Source organism: Magnolia sinica, chromosome 2, assembly GCF_029962835.1.
Source record: "Magnolia sinica isolate HGM2019 chromosome 2, MsV1, whole genome shotgun sequence".
Lineage (NCBI taxonomy): Eukaryota > Viridiplantae > Streptophyta > Magnoliopsida > Magnoliales > Magnoliaceae > Magnolia > Magnolia sinica.
In genome coordinates this window covers 85,857,037-85,864,273 of record NC_080574.1, presented here as the reverse complement: position 1 = coordinate 85,864,273, position 7,237 = coordinate 85,857,037, and the positions used below count along the sequence as shown (strand labels likewise).

The 7,237-nt window shown below is 36.0% G+C and overlaps 2 long non-coding RNA genes across 5 annotated transcripts; both read left to right on the top strand.

Moving 5' to 3' along the window:
• Nucleotides 1-212: 212 nt before the first annotated feature.
• LOC131237244 (uncharacterized) lies at nt 213-2,722 on the top strand. 2 transcript variants are annotated; one of them, XR_009167126.1, is made up of 4 exons: nt 213-401; nt 518-660; nt 1,966-2,096; nt 2,674-2,722. It is a non-coding gene; the product is annotated as an uncharacterized LOC131237244 (long non-coding RNA). The 2 variants fall into 2 exon arrangements; XR_009167125.1 differs by having other exon boundaries at nt 1,310-2,096.
• LOC131237245 (uncharacterized) lies at nt 2,718-6,865 on the top strand. Of its 3 annotated transcripts, none has more exons than XR_009167127.1 (3): nt 2,718-2,764; nt 3,572-3,765; nt 3,976-6,865. It is a non-coding gene; the product is annotated as an uncharacterized LOC131237245 (long non-coding RNA). The 3 variants fall into 3 exon arrangements; XR_009167129.1 differs by lacking the exon at nt 2,718-2,764 and having other exon boundaries at nt 2,778-3,765; nt 3,976-6,409; nt 6,521-6,865; XR_009167128.1 differs by lacking the exon at nt 2,718-2,764 and having other exon boundaries at nt 2,778-3,765; nt 3,976-6,409; nt 6,508-6,865.
• The last annotated feature ends 372 nt before the right edge of the window (nt 6,866-7,237 follow it).

Here is a 7,237-nt window from a genome sequence, read left to right as displayed (position 1 = left end):
CAGTCGATTTCTTTATTACTTATTTAAATTAATTTATATATAAATTATTATAATTAGGATATAAGTGACATTTAAGTATTTGGAAGTTGAGTATTACTGGCCTCACAAAATTGAGGGCGTTACAATATCTTAGAAAGCAGAAGCCGCGTAGCGCGACCTCTATCTCTAAGTAATCAGTTCGCACCTTCCGACTCTCTTTTTAAGTCACAGACCCAGCACTCGGTTTTTCTACAATTTTCAAGGGTTTCTTCCCTTCGAAGCTTCCGAAAAAAAAAAAAAAACACAAATTAGGGTTTGTATAAAAATCCCAGTAGTTCTCACTCAAAATCCGATGGAATCCGATTCATGGACCGCTTGTTTCACATCCAAACGCCACCAATCTACACTCCAATCGCGATCTGGTCAGTGTAGAAATGACTTTGCTTTCATTTTTTTAGAAGGATTTTCTTTTTCTTTTTTTCTTTTTTTTTTTACTTGAGTAGGGTTTTGGTTTTGATTATCGGCGGTGTCGATGCAGATCTGTACCTTGCTTTTGAAGAAACGGACGACGACGATGATTCAAGGGCCGAGTTTTCCTGTCCGTTCTGTTCGGAGGATTTTGTTATCGTCGGTCTGTGATGTCAAATCGACGATGAGCATCCTGTCAAGGCGAAAAGTGGGGTATGAATTAGAGTTTTAATTTCCGTTTCGTCAGCGGAAGAGAATTGATATAATTGGGGATTCTTCCGCTTCAGATAGTTAAAAATTGAATCTTTTTCAGGGATAGAAAATCGGTGTTGCACGCACACATGCCGACATGGGTCACATCTATGAGATCAAGGTCGTTCATCAGGTCGGCTGCTGTGTAGATGCTGCCCTTGATCATCAGCTTGGCTGTGTCAATGATAAGTTGATCATTGGTTCCTCCAACCCTTGATGAAGTTGGTCTGGCTCAATGTTCAGGCCTTGCTAAAATAAGCTGCGATTTCTGTTTCTCATTGACTGTTGAATTTGTGAACATTGCTTTATGCAAGTATTTATAGTGGATAGTGGGTAATGGTGCTTATTTTGAAGTGCACTAGGTGGAAGGTTTTTTTTTTTTTTTTCTGGCAAGATCATTTGCTTTAATATTTTGTAATGAATCAAATAATGGTTTTTCCCTTGATGTTGAATCAAATTTCTGTTTTGAATTTCGAGGAAAAATACCTGAAATGAATTGGGAGCATTGTTTGTCATTACCTAGGAATGTAGATGTTGTTTGGAAGTTTGGATCATAAGTTTGGTTAATGGGGGATTTCCTCTTATAATCAGCATATGTTTACATTTTCAGGTGTGCCCTGTTTGTACGGTCAGGGTGGGAATGGACATGGTTGGACACATAACCATGCAGCATGGATAGTTCTTCAAGATATCCTTTTCTTGAAGGATATTCCACATGATCATTTCTTTTGGAAATGATTGTAAAATGCACTACAGAACGTGTATGCGTGTGTGCATTCACCATAGCTTTTAAATGGCACAGGGGTTATCCCATCATTGATCTGAACCGTTCATTCATTCATACAACCGGGCGCAAGCCATGGTGTAAATATCATGCCAGTGGGATGATCCCCATTGTCTGATCAATGGGATGATAGTTTTGGAAATTTCCCAAATGCCTCTACACCTGTTGTATTCGAGATTATAACTGTAACATAAGGCACATCATAGGCCAAACCTGATACTTTAAAGGTGCATAGTTAGAAATTGTGTTTTCTTGGACAATCTTTTGGGAGCATTTGCTAAAATGCTTTAATGGTTTCATTTTCAATACATCATCGAAATTGTTTTCTTGAATGATTAAGAACTTTGACCTTTTGCAAGCCCATCTTCCTCTGTGAGATGAAGATGATTTCTAGATGCTCTTTTAACAATTTCATTCAGTTAAAATTTGTATACTAACTAATTGATTAGGAGTTATGTACTTTGTTTGATTGCTATGGCCAGATAGGCCAGGTAGTATTTTAATTCAAAGTCACTGAGACATTTGGTGATGCTTTAAAAACTCAGTCCCCAATGTTCAAAAGGAGACATCCAGTGGAGGGCTAACCATGGCAGCCCATCTCAGTGACTCTCAGGTATGAGTTATCATTCTGCATGACTTTGTTGCTTTGGTACATTTGTAAACATGTGCCTATGGTAGCTTTTAATTAATTAATTAATTTATTTATTTTTAAAAGGAAAGGTGGAATCATTCCACCTGAATTTTATTTAGGTGAAACTGGAATATACAGCCATTCCACCTGAATTTTAAAAGCAGCCTGCCTTTTGCTTTCAAGTTACCCCACCTTCGTTCAATTCCAATACTCTCCCTACTTTTCAAATCCTCCATTTCCATTGTATTACATTACATTCTCTCTTTTTTCCATTCTTTCTTTTTCTTTTTTTTTTTTCTTTTTTTTAACCTTCTCTTCATTCAATCTCCACACCTCCATCATTTCCCATAAAACCATCAATCTCTTCATTCACTTCTTCTTCCACAACAACACCTGTATCCATTCTTCCTTGTTCTTGGAGTTCTTAATCCGATGATCATCCTTGTCTTCTAAATTCTGAATTATGGTCAGTTCCGTTGCTCCTTCCGTCTGCATACTTTCCATTTCATTGACTGATATTTTTCTTGTTTTCTTTGTCTGTGAATTTTCAAAAATCAAGGGAACACTGGTTAATATCGTCGTTGGCTTGCACGTGTGGGTGGAAAATCCATGGCCACAATGCCACGATCATTACAAATAATGATAAAACAGTAAGAGCTATTGTTTTCTAATTGACGATCATTTTGGTTTTGTTTGACGTATTATCTTAGAGGATCTCGATTCATTTGGATCTTTAACGGAAGGGTTAGAATCTGATCGTATTGATTTTCTTATTAAAGATTCTGTTAGAAACAAAGACAACTGTTTATAGCTTTCTATGAGATAAAGAAGAGTGATGAGAATCTAGATCTGGTGAATAAATATTTTCTGAAACAGTAAAAGAATTTGAAATCTGTTTTGTGGGTCATTAATGAAACGATTCGAATATGTTTATGTTGAATGCATTAGATTTTTTTGTTCCTTTTTTCTAATCCAAGATTCTTTAGCAAACAAGTGCTACTGTTTATAACTTTTCATATAAATACAACCGTTTGTCTTTATATGCAACGAAGTAAAGAAAGCAGATTTTGCATCTGGAGGATGAATATTTGCTTGAAATAGTAATAGAATCCTAATCTGTTTTTTATGCATTTATACTTTTTTTCAAGTACTAATTAATGTCACCACATCACAACTGGCGATTGAGACTGTTGGCATGTTATCAGTAAACTACAACACCAAGCAGAATACAAACATTGAAAATAGATAATGGCTGTCAGATATGAAGATAGAATTAAGTCCTACAAAACCAAAATACAACAGACAGTTGATATGCTAAACAACTAAAAATTTTAATAAGAACAGAAGAGATAATCGATGAGGGATGCTTTTGCCTTCAAGTTGCAAACAATCAGAAATTGTAAACTGAACAGCAGTGAGCAGTTTAGCTGTGACATTCACTTACCGTTGAGTTTCAGGGAAGATGAAAAAGAGACAGGCGGAATGGTCGGTCCAAACTCGACGGCTTTGAAGGCATGAAGGATGACATGAAGGATGTTGAGGCATTGCTAAATAAGAAGACATTCCGGAGCTGCAGCAGTCAAAGACAGGAGAGGAGCTCCATGATCTTATCCACCGTCCCACTGCCAAAGAAACTGCAGTTGCTGCCAAGGTTTGGACGTATTGGGCTCTTGAAATTCTGCTTTTCTGTTGGATCGATGGTATAGCATGGTTATATATGTATATGAATTCAATTTTCTTTTTATGGAATTATTAGAGTAGAAATGGAAAGAATTAAGTACCTATTGGCATTACCATCATCTTTCCTCATTTCTACGTGTTATTTTGTTATAGTGTTCCTCGTTTTTTTTTTTTTGCTCAGTTCAAGACCAAGGGTGGTTCTCAGCTGAAGGTGTATTGCTTGAATTTAATAAAGGAAGATTGTTGGCGTAAGAGTGTTCTGTACACTGCCTGTGATAAGGTCAGTACCTAGTATTATAACATCTTGGGTGTGAGTTTTAATGCATCTGCGGTTGAGATTAAAAAGGCTTACTATCTCAAGGTAAGATTGATCCTCGATATCTATTGCATTATCTTATTTACATGGATTATTTATTTATTTTTACTTTTGATAACTGGGTTGATTTGGGTAGCTTGGCATGTTACTTTTTCTACTTACAGCAGTAGTTGGGCTATCATTGATCAAAACCAAGTTACTTTTTCTATTTTTAGCAGTAGATAAGTAACTTATACAATACATTAGTGCCCAATTTTGGAATTCAGTACAATACATATGAATTTTATCTATTTTACAATCTTTAAAATCTGTGATGAGGAAGCGAATTGAACTTGAGCAGTTGAAAAAAATGGAAAGATTGTCTACTATTCTTGATGCACAAGTAAGGGATTTTGCAAGCTCCTCATGATTATGCTCAAATGATCATAACAGATTGTAAATGTTTTGTCTGTTCAGATGTAGATCTTTTTCAGTGCACTCTGTATTGTTGATGCAGGTACGTCTAATGCCAGAATAGTAAAAGTTTTTCACGGGCTTAATTCTGATGTGTTTGTCTAGCAGCTTCTTCATGGCGGGGCTGTCAATGATTCTCTTCTTGTGCGAATTGCTTTAGCATTTCACTCTAATTTTACAAAGAATCTTATTTCACAATTCTATTCCAACACCAATTGTTGCAGCCTTGTTGCGGGTTATGGTAGTAAAAACTTTGCATGTATTTAAAGAAAGAAACGAGGTTTTTGACTAACCTTGGTGTGTGATTCAGTTTAGTCTCAAATTTTATTATTGAAATGTGGATTTACGAAAAATGATGCATGAGCCTACAATTTGTCCCATTTTTTTTTTCTACTATATATGCTCTATGATCCTATCACTATTGGCTGCAGGGTCCATCTTGGAGGTAAATATGAAAAGATTAAATGCTAAAGATGTGTATCTTGAAGAAAATGAGAAGCAAATTGAAGATGTCAACAACTTAATATTATATATATATTGGTTTGTCAGTTCATGAGTTGACTGTTTCTCCTCTTGTTGGTGAACTTGTGCTTTCTGAAAATATTATCTTTCTGAAACAGAACATTATTCATTTTGATCTAGCATCTAACTTCAAAATTTCTTTCTCCGATATTTTTTTCTAGAGCTGCTTTACAATCAGCATTGTGCATACTTGCGTTTGAGGTTCTTTCATATCTACAGATATCAATTACCCAATTCATATGTTTTTGCATATAGGCATTAGTGGAGTGGGGAAGTATATATGTGTTGTCAGATAGGTCTTTTCCAAGGGTTGTGGTTGAAAGGCAAGATACCAGGGAATGGTTGATTTTCTCGGGGGTGTTAATACAGTAGCTGGAGATCACTATGAATGAGAAACACGGATGAGATGTATGTGAAGGTTGGCGGAGAAGGGGGGCTCTATATGATCATGGGATATATGAATAGAGTAGTAGGGAGCTGTATGTTGTACCACAGAGAAGAAGGTTGATGTGGGGTGAGGGTATTTTGATGCGGGTGTCAGATTTTAAGTGCTTTGGATAATTGTTAATGGATTACAACATGGTGGTCGTGTCCTACTACCATTCTTAGATGCAGTAATTTCTGTGGAGATGTAGAATTGAAATTGGCTTATATTATGTTATTTGACTTATGTCCATGATCAATGATGGCTTGGGCTACATATGGAAAACAAACACTTTTTTGTGTCAAGTCCAAGAACCAATGTCGGTGAATCAGGATTTTCAAGCAATAGAATTTTGCAGGAACCATGCTTGCCTTACTCATTAGATTGCCATTTTGCAGGAGAGCTCACGCAAAATAAACGACAAACCATTGCTTATGCGGCAGGTGTTCCTCCCGCTAAATTATGGCTGTCTCAAGATCTGGATTTGCAAAGTTTTTCTGTCCAAATGTAGCCTTAAGGATTGTCAGTACAATTACAAGTACTGATAGACTTAACTTTTTCAGCATTTCTTTAGTAATTAAACACTTGTTTCAAAGGATAAATGATGATAATATTGCCATTATCTACACAAAGATTTCCTATATGATGACCAGATATTGGTAGTTGTTGAAATGAGCACCCTCAGGCTTGTATGTTTGTTTCCTCGCAATCATATCCTAATTGTTTTTTTTTTTTTTTTCCGAAATGTGATAGTTTCCTATGCAACTTCAAGAGCTCGACAAGATTGATGCAGCCGACCTTAAGAGAACTAAATTCACTGGGAAAACACACAGCTGCGGGCTATTTTTATCCAATGATGATATGTTCGTGATAAAGGCCATGTGCGAATCTCAAACCAAGGTATTGATCTTAAGGAATTAATTAGTCGTGGAACATTCATCAGCTGTTCTCCTTAGTCATTTTGTAGACAGAAGAACTCAACATTAATCCAAGTGTAGTCTTTGTTTCAAGGAATTTGGGATTTGGGTTTAAGCATTCTCAGTCCATGTGGAGTCCTCTACTAATCAATCAGAATGACATTGTCCATCCACTAATCAAAACAAGGATTTCTACCGCAGTAAGGATGAAGTATTCTCAGATTCTTCTAAGAAAAATAAAGGGTGTGGATCGTCCATTCGACTTTAGCTTATCATATCCATACAGTGGACAGGCCATGGACCTGAACTCGTACTAATGATGAATATTTAGATATTTTGTTAGTGCATTTGTAAATAATCCCTTACAACTTTTGCACTCTAATTTAGATTTGTAGTCCTTTTCGATATCAGAATTTGAGATTTGATTTGGTTGATAGTATATAGGGAGTTAGGAAGCATGAGATCCACTAATAATGTTATTTATCTTCAATTTCAATTTCTTTTGTGTAAAACAGGCAGAACAGCACAGGTACAATTTCAATTTCAAAGGTGACCATCCATTGATCCCAACCCTCGGAAGCGAAAAAAAGCCACAATGGTAAAGTCTAATCAATGGTTAATAATGCTTGAATTCCAAATATAAACAAGGTACTATGCAATGCTCAGGTGTAGATTTTATAAGTCAATTATTACTAATAGGCCCTGTTGGTCATTGATCTAATCCGTCCATATTTTGTAACCCATTGTTTACAGAATATCATAGATTGAAAAATTCCCACCTTCCAAAAAAGTGGCCAACAAAGAAACAGTT